The 16066-nt window shown below is 38.7% G+C and overlaps 1 long non-coding RNA gene across 1 annotated transcript; it reads right to left on the bottom strand.

Annotated features, from left to right (window-relative positions):
* Positions 1–1372: 1372 nt before the first annotated feature.
* On the bottom strand, positions 1373–14961 carry LOC147821464 (uncharacterized). Its single transcript, XR_015446968.1, has 3 exons — positions 14891–14961; positions 3012–3157; positions 1373–1813 (listed from the first exon to the last, which is right to left on the bottom strand). It is a non-coding gene; the product is annotated as an uncharacterized LOC147821464 (long non-coding RNA).
* Between the last annotated feature and the right edge of the window lie 1105 nt (positions 14962–16066).

Here is a 16066-nt window from a genome sequence, read left to right as displayed (position 1 = left end):
CTAAATGTGTGCCCCATGTCCAAACCTAACCTGCATATTTAAAATAAAGATCTTGTCTTCTTCACAAAATTCTCATTGGAATGACATTTTAAGCTACATATAAAATACTTGAAATTATTGTCTTATTTTCATTCCTAGAAAATAGCAATAACCTGCTTCTCAAGTTGTACAAAGCCTTAAAAATAGGTACTGGGCAGGCTCCTTCCTTAATTAACCAAAACAACATCCTGATGTGTCTAATGAAAGCTATTCATTCTTGGTTCTTGGGGGATCAACAATTTTGAAATCCATTTCTAATTAAAATGTAGGCTTCTGATAATTTTATTCACTAGTTCAAAATCATAATTTAAAAAATAATATTTTGAGTTATGATAAGTGCCTTTCAGAGAATAGTCATTTTTTTGTTTGTTTGTTTCTTTTTTTCAGACATGATCTCACTATGTAGCGCAGGCTGGCCTCAAACTCGTAGTGATTCTCCTGCCTCAGTCTCCTGAGTGCTGGGACAGAATAGTAATTCTCATATATCTTTTCTGAAATAATATAATTTCAGAGGCTGTTTAGTCAAATGCCTTCATTTTTAAAATGAGAAGAAAACCTGGCCTGAAGAAGCTTCATGTCTTGCTCCAGTATATAGGACTGGTAAGTGGTAGAACCAAGATTGGGCCTTGAGTAAGGGTATTTCCAGGCCTTCCAGATTAGTTACTTTCATGCTGTGGAGACACAATACCTGATACCCACAACTTGAAGGGGGAAAGGTTTATTTTGGCTCATAGTTTGTAGAGGATTCAGTCCATAGTCAGCTGGCTCCAAGGTGGGGCGGGATGGCAGAAGAGAAGCAGTGCATGGCAGCAGGAAGCATAGATAGATCAAGGAAGAAGAGAAGGAGATAGATTCTTCTAGGCCACACCCCCAGAGACCCACCTAGGCCACGCTCCTATAACTCACATCCTCCAACCAGGCTTCACCTCCCATCAGTCATTTAGCTGTAAACTAATCAGCAGACTAATTCATATGACAAGTGTCACACCCTTATGATCCAGTCACTCCCCAAAGCCCCACCTATAAGTGCATGAGGCTTTGGGGGACATCTAGCTATAAACCATAACACCTCGGAACAATGACATTTGAATAAAAGAAGACTACAGAGAAGTTTTGGCACAGTATAAATGTTTAGAGTTCAGTGACTTCATGCAAATACACATATCTGAAGCTCCTGCAGACATTTTTAAGACAGTTTTTTTTTCAAAAACAAATATTCTTGGATTGTTTCCACTTTTAAATCGAAAAAAGCATCAAAGAAGATAATTTAATCATTATTATGAGACTTCACATAATTAATGTTAATTATTTAATAATTAAATATTTCCACAAATTGTTACAATTTTGTTAAATAAAACTTAGGTGTTCAGATGAAGATGGTGTAGAAAGCAACACTGCTAAAATCCTGACTGTCTTCAAGTCAGTACTTTCTATTTAGCTGTGAGCTTGCTCCTAAAGGCAAACCTCTGACATTAGAGTGTGGGTGTGCAAGTGGAGTCTCACCAGCCTTCTGTGCGGCTGTTTTTACACTTGAGATAACAGAAACCTGAGCTTCGCGAGAACCTGTCATCATGCAGAGGATGGTCTCTCCAATATTTCAAAGCCGGGCACAGAGGGCAGGGCTGGAAAGAGGGAATGGTTGCAGCAGTTACCTAGGCATGTAAAGGACTCTCTCGGCAACCACAAAGCCCACCCTGAAGAAGAAGCTGCTGGTGGGAATGAAGGGGAACACCAGGAACAACAAGCCCACGAGAACTTCCTTGTGCTCCAGCCTCTGCAATACACAACAGGGAAGGGCAGGTTAACTTTGGATTACTTCACTTCAGTTAGCATTTCACCACTGCTTTCATTTCTAGTTCTCAGTGACGGAATGGATAAGTTAGCATATACCAACCTTTGCTCTGTGAGCTGAATTTATCCTACAAAGCTTCAGGCTAGAGTCACTGGCATGTCAAAATGCTCATGGGAGCCCTGGACACACATTTGCTACCAAAACATGTAATATTGGCTACTAAGGCTTGTATCCAGATGTCTCCCCAATGTCTTATGAGGTCATAGATGGGGCTTTTCAGAGGTGGCTGGATCTAGGGTGTGTGATTCTGGGATCACAGATGTGATGCTTGGATTGATTCATGGTGAGATGCTAGGATTAAGGCTGCCCTACCTTGGGTGGTGAGTACTGTTCACCTGGGTGGGTTGCCTAGATAGGATATAAGAAGAGGGTCATCCCTTATTGATTGCTGCTTGCTTCTTTTGCTGCCTTCTGTCTGCCATGAACTGTTTCTCCCTTGCGATGCCCCTCTTCCATGCTTCTCTGACTTGGAGCCAGCCAACTATGTACTGAAACCTTAACAAACTGTGAGCCAAAATAAACGTTTCCTCCTTTAACTTTGAGTTGGATATTTTGTCTCAGGAATGAAAAAATGTGACTAAGACACTGGCACAATGGGATCAGTGAACTCTGCTCCTTGCTGTGGGCTGGCCTTACAGCAGTACTGCTTCTTGGTCCTAGAAGCTTCAGAATCCCTGTTGCCAACAAGCCCCTGGACACTGTTCAGGGAGCAAAGCAGATGGATAGAACCAATCATATTGAGCACCTCTCAAAAATAATGCATGTAAACACCATCACCAATAACAAAGCTCACCAGGAGACGCAAAGTTTAGTATGTAGGTAATGGAACACTAATGGTGAGATTTGGGACACCAATGAGGAGGGTTGTTGAGCTAAAGAATTGCTTATCACCCCTCAAATTAAGACAGTAAGCAAGTATTTATTCCATGAAAAAAATTGGAATAAAAATCATTACAATAATTCATTAAATGGAGAAAGCACTTTTCTCAACATCATATGTATTAATTTTTGAAGATTTTCTGTCACTTATAATTAACAGGAAAATATTACCATTTAGTACTACTAATATGTTATAAAAATAGTTTGTATTTTGATGTGTGTATAAGTCTTGGTCACTTACCTGTCACTGGGACACACTACTGAACACTACAACTTAAAGGAGAAGAATATTTGGCTCCTCATTACAGTTTCTGGTCTGCTGGGTCCAAGGCAGGTACATCATGGTAGAAGGGGCTGGTGGAGGAAAGCTGCTCACCTCATGGCAGCCTGGAAGCAGAGGGTAAAGGAAGGAGTTGGGGAGGGAGATACATCCCACCAAGCCATGTCCAGGTGACTGCCTCTAACTGGGTCAATTCCTAACAGCAAGTCAGCTATGGACTTAGCAGTGGACTAACCCACCAGTGAGTACAGGGTCCCTGTGAACCAGTCACCTTCCAAACACAGGAGGCTTTTGTGAGACACCCCAGATTTAAAACATAACAGTATATAATGTAAAAGAATTTGGAGGAAGATCTGTTTAAAATAGACCTGATTAAGATAGAAATATTGTATGATATTTCTTAAAATGATACTCTATATAGAGGACCCCAAGAATGCCACCAAAAGTCTCCTAGACTTAATAACAATTCAGTAGAGTAGCTAGATTCGATAAACACACAAAAATCAATAGCCTTCTCGTACATGAACAACAGAGACACTGAGACAGGAACTGGAAAAACAACTCCTTTCACAATAGCATCCCCTCAAAATGAAATACCTAGGAGTCAGTCTAGCAAAAGAAATAAAAGACCTCTACTCTGAAAACTGAAGCACTCTGAGAAAAGAGGTCAAAGAGGACGTTAGAAAATGGAAAGACATCCCTTGTTCCTGGGTAGGATGAACCAATATAGTGAAAATGGACACACTTCCCAAACTGCTTAATGCAATCTCAATTGAAATTCCAAAAGGATACTTCACAGAACTAGAGAAAACAATCCAAAAATTCATTTGGAACAAGATAAGATCTGGAATAGCAAAAGCAATTCTAGGCAACAAAGTCAAGGTAAGGGGTATCACAAACCCCAACTTGAAACTATACTACAAAGCTCCTGTGATAAAAACAGCATGGTACTGGCAAAGAAACAGACCTGAGGATCAGTGGAACAGATTAGAAGGTGCATAAACAACTCCAGACACACTCAGCCAGATCTCATCTTTGACAAAGGAGCCAAACACCCTTGATGAAGGAAAGATAGCCTCTTTAATAAATGGTACTGGAAGAATTAGGTTTCAACTTGCCAAAAATTAAAACCAGACCTAAATCTCTTATCCTGCACTAAACTAAAATTGAAATGGATTAAAGAAATGGATCTATGGACTGTGAGAACCCCCAGCCCCGGGCAGGCACACTGGGTGCCAGTTTGGCCTTGCGGTCAGACGTAGGTAGCTGCGTCCTGCTCCACCTGGCTTGCCCCACCCACTTGCATCCAGGAGACTGTGAGGACACCCCATCCGAGGCCCACTGGCTGCTGGCTTGGGCAAGTGGGCGCCTGTAACAACAGCCACCGCCCCCCCCACACCTCTGGCCTCTTGACTGTGCAGCTACCCGGTTCCACACTACAGAAGCACAGGGGGACATAAAGGCCATTGTCCTGAGTTGCAGAGGTGAGCAGCAGAGAGAGGGCCTTTCTCAGGCTTCCTGATGAAAACAGAAGCCCACTGGAAAAATGAAGATAATCTCTGCAATATAGGCACACCAGACTGCTGTAATTGGTAAGTTGGAGGGATCATCACCTCCCATATGATCCTGGATTATTTTCAGGGGAAAGACAGCTGGAACCTGTAGTAGAGCCTTGCAGAGTGTGGCCCTGTGGGTGGGTGGGGAGCTCAATTTGGAACTTGCAGCCAGAAGTCTATCTGAATCTCACAGGTCTGTGATGGGCTTACTGGGACTCATTGACTTATAACTGACAGCAACAAAAACAAAAATGAGAGGGCAGTGACGCTCAGCTGGTCCCAGCACCTGGTAGGAAGCTCCCTGCCTCCATCCCCAGCTCCTAGGTCAGAGAAGCTCAGCAGGTTCCGGCACCTGGAAGGAAGCTCCCCAGCTCCATCCCAAGCTCCTAGGGCAGAGAAGGTGAGCCGCTTGGGTGCCAGAAGCGACCCCCCCCCCCGGAAATGAGAAGACACATAAACAAGCCTCAAAAACAGACTTCCAGATCACCTACAGCAACCCCAAAGGGAAACAAGATGGAACACTCTGATACACAACCACCTGGACTCTCTGAACTGGCAACAAAAGAGGATCTGGGAAAAATGAAATCAGAAATAATTACTCAGATAACAGCAAAGATTTTGCTCATGGTGCAAGACATGATTAATAAATCTAGAGAGGACACAGATAAAAAATAGAGGATCTGAGGAACATGGTGGAATCCCAACATAGAAAACAAATGGTATCCATAAAACAGATACAAACAGATTTCCAAGAGATTAAAAACTCCATTGAAAGTCTGCACAGCAGAATGAACCAATGTGAGGATAGAATGTCACATATAGAAGATAAGATTGCAATTAGTGAGGAGGAAAAGAAAAATGGCTTTAAAATTGTAAGGGAACATGAGAAATCAATCCAGCAGCTGCTAGATGATGCAAAGAAGAATAACATAAGACTGATCGGAGTCAATGAAGAAAGAGGAGAGAGTGCAGATGACATAAAAACACTCTTCACAGAAGTGATGGCAGAAAACTTCCCAAGGAGGGGAAAAGAGCTTGACATACAGATAAGTGAGGCATATAGGACTCCAGCTAGCCTTAATCAAAAAAAATCTACACATAGGCATATAATAGTTAGGATTCCAGAAATCCAACAGAAGAATAAAATTCTACAAGCAGTGAGAGAAAAGAAACAAGTCACATACAAAGGAAAGCCCATCAGAATCACAGCAGACTTCCCAATGCAAACCCTCAAGGCAAGAAGAGCTTGGAGTGATGTATTTCAAGCCCTGAAAGAAAACAGCCTCCAACCCAGATTGATGTACCCTGCAAAACTATCTTTCAAAATTGGTGGAGTAATAAGATACTTTCATGATAAAGAGCACCTCAGGTACTTCATGAATACCAAACTGGAACTCCAAAAAATTTTAGACAATACCCTAGGAAAAGACAATGAGGATCACAACCCCAGGAAACCCAGCAGAATGAATCCATTGGGTGTGACAAATTAAACGCAAAGGGAGAGAATCCAACAAAAAGAAAAAGTCATGACAAGGCTTTTAAAACTTTTGACTTCATCTCCCTAATGAGTGTATAATTCAATCTTAATATTGTACTGATTAGTATTTTTTGGATTCTAGAGTTGCACACCATTCCTTGTGCTATACTGGCTATTTATCATCTTCTTATGTCTACGTTTTAATTGGGTTGTCTGTTAATGAGCTCTAAGAATTCTTTATATATTCTGCTCATAGGTTATATGCATTGTAAATATGGTCTGTTTAAGGACTACTTTTCATTTTAATGATGTCATTTAAAGTTCTAAATTTTGATGGAATCTCATTTATCAATTTTTTTTTCTTTTATACATCATGTTTTTTGTATCCTAGGTAGTTCTTGCCTACCCTGAATTCATAAATATGTTCCCTTATAATTTCTTCTTAAAGTTTTATACTTTTAGGTTTCTTATTTAGGTTCATAGACCCCTTCAAGTTATTTTCATGTATGGAAAAAAAGGGTTGAGGTTAATTTTTTATATATGGATACCAGGTGTTCTTTGCCATTTGCTGAAGACACTATCTCTTCCCCGGCTCTTGAATCAAGTTTCTATTCTATAAAATGCTAATGTTAAATAATCTTTCAAAACTCAGTGGACCATATATGTGTGGTTCTATTTCTAGCTTCTCTGTTTTATTCCAATGATCTATATGTCTTTCCTTACACCAACACTGCCTTGATTACTGTAGCTTTAGAAGAAGTCTTAAGATTGGGTGCTAAACATCTTCCAACACTGTTTTTGTTTTTGTTTTTGGCTTTTCTGGGTCCTTTGTACTCCTACATAACTTTTAAATTTCAATATCCAGTTCTTCATTTATAGAAAGTATACACAGACCTGAATTTTTATATATACCTTGTGTTTTCTAATCCTGCTAAATTCAAGTACAAGTTCTAGGGGCTCCTAGAGATTTCTTAGTATTTTCTCTGTAGATGATCATTTCATCTACATATAAAGATTTTGCCTCTGCTGTGCCAATCCTATCCTAGTTGTGTCATTTTATCGCCAGGCTATTTTGGTTTAGACCTATGTTTCAAAGTCTAATGGACAGATGAAGAGTAGGCATATATGCCCTTGTTCCCCACTTTAGGGAGAAAGCATTGTATCATCTCCATTCATAGAAGGAGTTTTTGTTGGAAGTACGGAGTACATGTCTTTGATCTGTTGAGAAGGTTCTGTTCTACTTCTAGTCTCCTGATAGCTTTTACCATGAACATCTGTAGAATTTAGTCCAATACTCTTTCTCCAACTAGTGACAGGATCATATGGCTTTCTCCTTTCCTCTGTTAAAATGATGACTTTTGGGGGTGGATCCAATGCTGAACCAACACTGCCATCCCTGTAATAAAACCACTTTCTACATACTGCCAGATCTGACTTCTAAGAGATTGTTCTGTTAAACAAATTTCTATCTACGTTCATACTTTTTTCTTCTATTATCTTTATCCAGTTTTAGGATTAGCAGAATGTTGAGTTCCTAAAATGAGGGAAGAAGTATTCCTTCTTTTGTCTGCTTTAAATGTTTGATATAATTTATCAGTTAAAATGTTTATGAGCCTGCTGTTGTCATATAGGTAGGTTTTCAAGCTAGGAATATACTTTCTTTAATAGGTGCTATTCAAATTTTATATTTCCTCCAGAGTTAGTTTCATTAATTTGTCTTCTAAGTTACTTCTTAGAAGTTGTCAAGTTTATTTCAATAAGGATTTTTGTAATGTGTTTTCTATATCCTTTTAAATTCTGTAAAATCTGTGGTAATGTCTCCTAGATCTTAATATTGTAATTTAAAAAAATGTATAATTGATATTGTGTAACAGGAAGAAAAGGTCTAAAAGAGCAGGGGAATTGGGAGGGGTAGGGGAAGGGAAAAAAGGGAAAGGAAAAAGTATGAGAAGAGGAAAAAAATGGAAACAAGGTCTTTGGAAATAGGGAAGGGTGGAGTGGGTGAAGAGAGGGCAAGGGAAGGGGGAAAAAAAAAAGAACCAAGAGACTCATGTAATGGTACAAGATCCCAATGATGAATGTAACTGTATTTTATACCTAAAATGTACCAATAAAGTTAATGGGAAAAAATAAGCAAAAACTAACATATAAAAAAAATGAGAAGGCATTTAAGCAAGTCATAAACTCAGGCCTCCACCCCACAAAAGGCAATTTCTGGGGAAAACGAGGTGGAAAAGTCTGATGATCAACCACCTGGATGCCGTGAACTGATAGCACAGGAAGTAACAGAACAGATGAATGAAGCTCTAGAAAAATTCAAAGCAGAAATAATCTCCCAGATAACTATAGAAATGGTGAGCAGAGTGAAAGACCTGATTAGAGGGTCTAGAACAGAAACGGATAAAAAAATAGATGAGTTCAGAAATATGCTGGAAGCCATGAATGGCCAGCATAAGAAAGAAATATAAACCATGATCACCCAACATAAGAAAGAAATGGAATCCATGAAACACGTTCAAACAGATATTCAGGAGATTAAAAACTCCATTGAAAGCATGCAGAGCAGATTGAAGGAATCTGAAATAGAATATCAGATATAGAAGACAGGATTGCAGTGAAGGACCATGAAAACAGAGATTTCTTAAAAATAGTAAGGGATCATGAGAAATCAATCCAGCAGCTGCTAGATGATGCAAGGAAGAATAACATAAGACTGATAGGAGTCCACGAAAAAACAGGAGAAAATACAATTGACATAAAAAAACTGTTCACAGAAGTAATAGTAGAAAACTTCCCAGACAGATGTGGAGAATTGGACATACAGACAAATGAGGCATATAGAATTCCAATTAGCCATGATCAAAAAAAAATCTATGCCTAGACACATAATAATCAAGATTCCAGAAACCCAACAGAAGAACAAAATCCCACAGGCAGTTAGAGAAAAGAAACAAATCACCTATAAAGGAAAGCCCATCAGAATCATGGCAGTTTTTTCAACACAAACCATCAAGTCAAGGAGAGCCTGGAGTCAAGTATTTTAAACCCTAAAATAAAATAACTTTCAACTAGACTGTTGTATCCTGCAAAATTATCTTTCAAAATTGATGGGAAAATTAGATACTTCCATGACAAAGAACACCTGAGAAATTTCATGAAGACCAAACCAGCACTCCAAATAATCTTAAGCAATATCCTAGAAAAAGACATTGAAGATCACAATTCCATGAGGGCCATCAGAGGGAAGCCACCAGGCATGGTAAGAAACTAAAGTGACGGGGGGGGGGGGACTCAAGAAATAAAAGAACCACCAAGAGTAAAACATCATGACAAGGATGAGAAAATATCTATCAATTATAACTATCAATGTTAATGGCCTCAATTCACCAATCAAAAGAAATAGACTGGTAGAATGGATTAAAAAGCAAAATCCAACAATATGCTGTATACTAGAAACACACCTAACTCAAAAAGAAACTCATAGACTGAAAGTAAAAGGATGGAAAACAGTTCTCCACACCACAGGAACCCAAAAAAGCAGGGGTAGCAATTCTATTTGCAGACAAACTAGATTTCAAACCAAAATTAATTAAGAGAGACAAAGATGGTCACTACATCCTTGTGAAGGGAACAGTCCAAGAGGAAGAGATGACAATCATAAATAAATATGCACCAAATACAAATGCCCCCAACTATACAAAACAAATATTAATGGACATGAAAAACCAAATAAGCTCTAATACACTTGTAGTGGAGGATCTCAATACCCCTTTACCACAAATAGACAGATCATCTAGACAAAAAATTAACAACAAAATTCTGGAATTGAATCAAGTTATTGAAAAAATGGACTTAATAAATATTTACAGAGTGTTCCACACCACAAAATCAGAATACACATTCTTTTCAGCTGCACACAGGTCATTCTCTAAAATAGACCACATGGTAGCTCATAGGACATGTCTAAGTAAATGTAAAAGAATTGAAGTTACCCACTGTATATTATCAGACCATAGTGCAATAAAATTGGAGATCAATGATATAAAAAACTGCAAAACTCCCACAAACACATGGAAATTAAATAACACCTTCCTGAATAACCAATGAGTCACAGAGGAAATTAAAGAAGAAATTAGACAGTTTCTACAAATAATGATAATGCCAGTAAAACATACAGGATTTTATGGGACACAATGAAAGCAGTTCTATGCAGGAAATTCATAGCAGTCAATGCCCATGTTAGGAAAACAGACAAAACTCAAATAAATAACCTAATGCAGAACCTCAAGCACCTAGAAAAAGAAGAGCATAACAAACTCAAAGCTCACATAAGAGAGGAAATTATAAAGATCAGAGCAGAAATCAATGCAATGGAGACTAAGAGGATGATACAGAAAATTAATGAATCAAAGAGTTGGTTTTTTGAAAAAATAAATAAAATCAATAAACCCTTAGCCAACCTTATCAAAAAAAGGAAAGAAAAGGCTCAAATCCATGGAGTCAAGAATGAAAAAGGTAGTCACAACAGACCCAGCAGAAATCCAGAGCATCATCTATACCTACTTCAAGAACCTGTACTCTAATAAAATGGAAAACACAGAAGAAATGGACAGATTCCTAGATACATACGAATTGCCAAAGTTAAATGAAGAAGATATAGAAATTCTAAACACTGCAATTACAATGAGTGAAATTGAAAATGTAATAAAAAGTTTACCAACAAAGCAAAGCCCAGGTCCTAATGGCTTCACTGCTGAATTCTACAAAACATTTAAAGAAGATCTATTGCCATTACTCTTTAAACTCATCAAGGAAATTGAAAGGGAAGCAAAGCTTCCAAATTCATTCCTGGAAGCAAGTATTACTTTGATTCCAAAACCGGGGAAAGACACAACCCAAAAAGAGAACTACAGGCCAATGAATATTGACGCAAAAATCTTCAACAAGATACTGACAAAGAGAATACAAAGGGTTACTAAGAAGAGCATACACTCTGACCAAGTAGGATTTATCCCAGGGATGCAAGGATGGTTCAACATTCGTAAATCAAAAAATGTAATACACTATATTAACAGAGTCTAGGGAAAAAACCATATGATCATCCCAGTAGATGCAGAAAAGACATTCGACAAAATCCAACACCCATTCATGATAAAAACCCTACAGAAAATTGGAATAGAAGGTCTTTATCTCAACCTGATTAAGGCTATCTATGAAAAACCAACAGCCAACATCACATTAAATGGTCAAAAACTGAAAACTTTCATGCTAAAATCAGGAACAAGACAAGGATGCCCACTGTCACCACTCCTGTTTAATATTGTTCTTGAAGCATTAGCCACAGAAATTAGAAAAGAGAAAGAAATAAAAGGAATAAAGATAGGAAAGGAAGAAGTTAAACTGTCATTATTTGCTAATGATAGATACTTTACATAGAAGACCCAACTCTGCCAAAAGATCTCTAGACTTAATTGACAGATTCAGTAGAGTAGCTGGGTATAAGGTCAACACTCAAAATACAATAGCATTTTTATATAAAAATAATAGACTCACTGAGAGAGAAATTAGGGAAACAATTCCTTTTACAGTAGCATCCAAAAAAATGAAATATCTAGGAGTCAATCTAACAAAGGAAGCAAAAGACCTGCACACTGAAAACGATAGCACTTTGAAAAGAAGATTGAAGGGGCAGGGATTTAGCTCAGTGTTTCCAGCATCTGCCTCACAACTGTAAGGTCCCGAGTTCTATCCCTGGTACCAATAATAATAATAATAAAAAAAGAAAAGCATTTCAAAAGAAGATTGAGGGGGATATAAGAAAATGGAAAGACATCCCTTGTTCCTAGATAGGAAGAACCAGTACAGTGAAAATTGCCATACTTCCAAAACTATTATATAGGCTTAATGCAATGCCGACTGAAATTCCAACAATATATTTCACAGAACTAGAGAAAACAATCCAAAAATTCATTTGGGACCAGAAGAGACCTAGAATGGCAAAAGAAATTTTAGGTAACAGAGATATGGCTGGGGGAATTACAATCTCCTACTTGAAACTATACTACAAAGCTATTGTGATAAAAAGAGCATGGTATTCACAAAGAAATAGACCCGAGGATTAGTGGGATAGAGTAGAAGATGCAGAAACAACTACAGATATGCTCAGCCACCTCATCTTTGACAAAGGAGCCAACCATCCTCACTGGAGGAAAGATAGCCTATTTAATAAGTGGTGTTGGAAAAACTGGATTTCAACCTGCCAAAGAATAAAACTAGACACATACCTATCACCATGCACTAAATTAAGATAGAAGTGGATTAAAAATTTAAATATTAGGACAGAAACACTAAATTTGCTGGAAGATAAGTTAGGTAGAACTCTTGAAGATATTGGCATAGGAGAAGACTTTATGAACAAAACCTCAGTGGCACTGGAACTTACACAAAGAATCAACAACTGGGATCTTATTAAAAAGCTTTTGCAATGCAAGAGAAACCACCAACAGAGCTAAGAGACAGCCTACAATGTGGGAAACAATTTTCAGCAACTGTACCTTAGACAAAGGACTACTATCTAGAATATATAAAGAGCTGAAAAAAAATCAGACCCCCCCCCCAAATTCAATGACCCAATTCAAAAATGGGCATCTGAAATGACCAGACATTTCTCAGACAAAGAAGTAAAAGCAGCAAATAAACATATGAAAAAATGTGCAACATCACTGGTCCTTCCAGAGATGCGAATGAAAACAATGCTGAGATTCCACCTCACTCCAGAAAGAATGTCTGCTATCAAGAAATCATCAAATAAATGCTGGTGGGGCTGTGGGGAAAAATGATTCCTTCTCTACTGTTGGTGGGAGTGTACACTGGTTGAACCACTGTGGAAATCAGTATGGAGATACCTCAAAGAACTAGGATTACAGGTCCCATTTGACCCAGGTATTCCTCAGCTGGGTATCTTCTCAAAAGAATTAAAAGAATCATTTCTCAGCGACATATGTGCACCCATGTTCATAGTGGCACAGTTTGTAATAGCTAAAACTTGGAAATAGCCCAATTCTCCATCAACTGGTGACTGGGTAAAGACTTTTTAAAAAATAAAACAGAGTACTACTCAGCCATAAAGAAGGAAAAACTAGACATTTATAGCTAAATGGTACACATTGAGGCCATACTTTTAAGTGAAATAAATCAGACATACATGTGCAAATACTGAATAGTTTCTCTGGTGTGAGAACCTGAAAGTGTAAATAAAGATCAAAATGTGTAGTAGATAATATGAAATAGGAACATAAAGCCCAAAAGGGAAGGAGAAGTGGCAGGGTAGGGTAAAGGTAAGGGAAAGGAATAAATATGAGAACAGGAAAAAATGGAAATGAAGTCTTTGTAAGTAGGGAGGGGTGGAGGGGTGGAAAGGAGGACTGAGGAATGGAGAAAAAAATTAGAACCAAGATACATCATGTAAAGGTACAAATTCCCAATGATGAATGTCATCATATTGTATACCTAAAATATACCAAGAAACTTAATGAATTAAAAAAATAAAACTATATAGAACTTTATACATTATGATTTAAAAAATTTCCTAGAAACATTTAAAATAGCCTTTTACTATTATTAATCATAAAATAAATGAAAGAATTTCAAAATAAAAACTGAACTCTGTAATGTACACTAACAAATACTTGAAGTATGCAAAGTAAAAGATTTTAAACATCTTCATGTGTTTGTCATCTGGATTTCATTTAAAACTTTGGTTTTACTGACTACAACATATAGAGAAATAGAAGTTCTAAGAGTGATTTCATATGACTTGGATAATTTCCTTAAACAATTAACAATTTATAATTGTCTCAGTTTTACTCTTCAGAATTAGATGAAGAAAAGACTAGCATGCATAGCATGTCTTTAATTCAAATGGATGCAACAGGTGCATTTCCATGACCTTAAAAAACCTGTAAAAATAGTGAAAGAGACCAGGTCCATGTTATTTATTTAGCTTTTGCTTTTTGAGCAGAGTCTCACTATGTAGCCCAGGCTGTACTTGAAATTACCATCTTCCTGCCTCAGTTTCCCCAGTTCTGGTATTATAGGCATGTACCACCATGCCCAGCAGATTCACGTTATTTAAAAGCTCTGAGCTATTTGTATTATATTATGCAGGTAGGTTATGTATATTATGCAAAGTATACTTCAGTTTGAGAATTTAAAGAATGTACTTTAACAAAGAAGAAACATTTCCACAAGACCCTATGACATCAAGAGCAGATGTTTCTCACTAATGCTGAAAATAAACCCCAGAGAATTGTGCATTCTGCATTCACCCTGAGCCTGTAATTGGGGAGCTCTTTGACTTTCTCTTTTTATAGGTGCACTTTCATTTTTAGAGATTGTTGACTTCATCTTCTGACTCCTTCCAAACACTGATATGAGCTTTTTCCAAAAGCATTCATGTGTCCTCCAGAGAGGGTGGCAAGGGACTGTGATCACCTGTAATCCATCCCAGGAAGTGAGAGGGAAGAGGACCCCTGCATAGTGTGTCCCTCTGAGCCTCCCCGGCCCTCAGAGAGGCCACCATAGGCGCCCTTCCTCTGTGGGTCTCTGGGAGGCCCCTTCCTCCTTATGCAGCTTGGGTGAGAGCTGAGGCCAGCTCCCTGCGTCCACAGGCTCAGGAGCCCCTGCACTGGGCGGGACCCCAAGACCTCAGGTGCTGGGGATGTGGATATGGGAGAGTCCTGGGGCCCTTAGGTTGGAAATCCCAATGTGCAGCTCATCCATTCCTCCACCTGGTTTTCAGGACCCACCTGTCTCCAGCAGATGAACGATGTGCAAATGGGAAAATCATGATGCATGGGCTCTTCCTCCACCAGGCTTTCTACAGAGACATCACAAAAGACATTTGGATGTAATTTCACATTTACCTGTGTGTGGTCTGAAATGTATGTCCTCCCCATAGACCAGGAGCTCCTCAGTGTGTTCATGGTTTGGGACATGTGCTTCCCTCAGTGTCTGGGCTTAAAGATGCTCAGAAAATATTTATTGAATTACTCAGTAAATGAATGGATGTGCTGGGCAAGAAAGAAAACTGGGTGGGAGAATGAGAGCACAGAGGGGCTCCCTGGTGGAGGGGGTGAGCTGGGCCTGAACAATGAATGCATTTTTACATAGAAAACATTAAGGGAGCTGTTAAGGCAAGGAATTTTCCAGACAGAAAGTGCAAATATACCAGGTGGGAAGATGTCCAATGCCATACAATGTGTTTAAGAGGCATCCCACACATGTGGCACACAATGTGTTGGGGAGTAAGGCCAGACATGTGAGTAGGAGAAAGGACATGAGGTCTTCACTTGCTGCAGAGTTGACCTTCATGAACTGAAGAGTCTCATATGCACAGAAAGAAAAGCCTTGCTTAGATGTCCAAACTTGAGCTGTGGCCGGGCCACTCACATTCCTGTGGCCACCGCAGGCAGGAGATTTGTCCTCAAGATGCCCATGTATAAGGTGACACAGGTGAAGCTCGGGCTTAGAGCCAGCAGTGGAGCTGGATTCACAAAGGTTTCTGCTACTCTGGAGGTTGAAGCACTGTGAGTCACATTGCCCTGTGCTATGAGATGAGAGGACGCCTCTGGCCCAGAGGAGGTATACCGTGTACTTTCTACTTAGGCCGTGACTCCCTACTTAGTTGGGACATGCAGATAAGAAAATGCAAGGCACTGGCCTGGGTTCCTCCTTATTTAAAAAAATCTCCCATTTAAGATTATGGCAAACTATTTAAATTATGAAGTTCATTTCTAAAACAGTATTTGTAAATGAATCTTTAACCTAACTTTAATTGTTTACACTACTACTTTTTCTTCCTCCTCTCTAATCAGCCCAGATAGATATAACACATTTAAGAATACATTTGTATAGAATATAAGCGAATATGCCAAGCAAACATGTGAAGGTAGGAAAATTTTTTTTTGCTAGGCTATGGCTAA

This window comes from Heterocephalus glaber, unplaced genomic scaffold, assembly GCF_053883595.1.
Source record: "Heterocephalus glaber isolate CG9 unplaced genomic scaffold, H.glaber_assembly_v1.0 deba00001733, whole genome shotgun sequence".
Taxonomy (NCBI): Eukaryota; Metazoa; Chordata; class Mammalia; order Rodentia; family Bathyergidae; genus Heterocephalus; species Heterocephalus glaber.
Note: the sequence above shows the minus strand (reverse complement) of the source record. Positions and strands in the feature narration are given on the sequence as shown.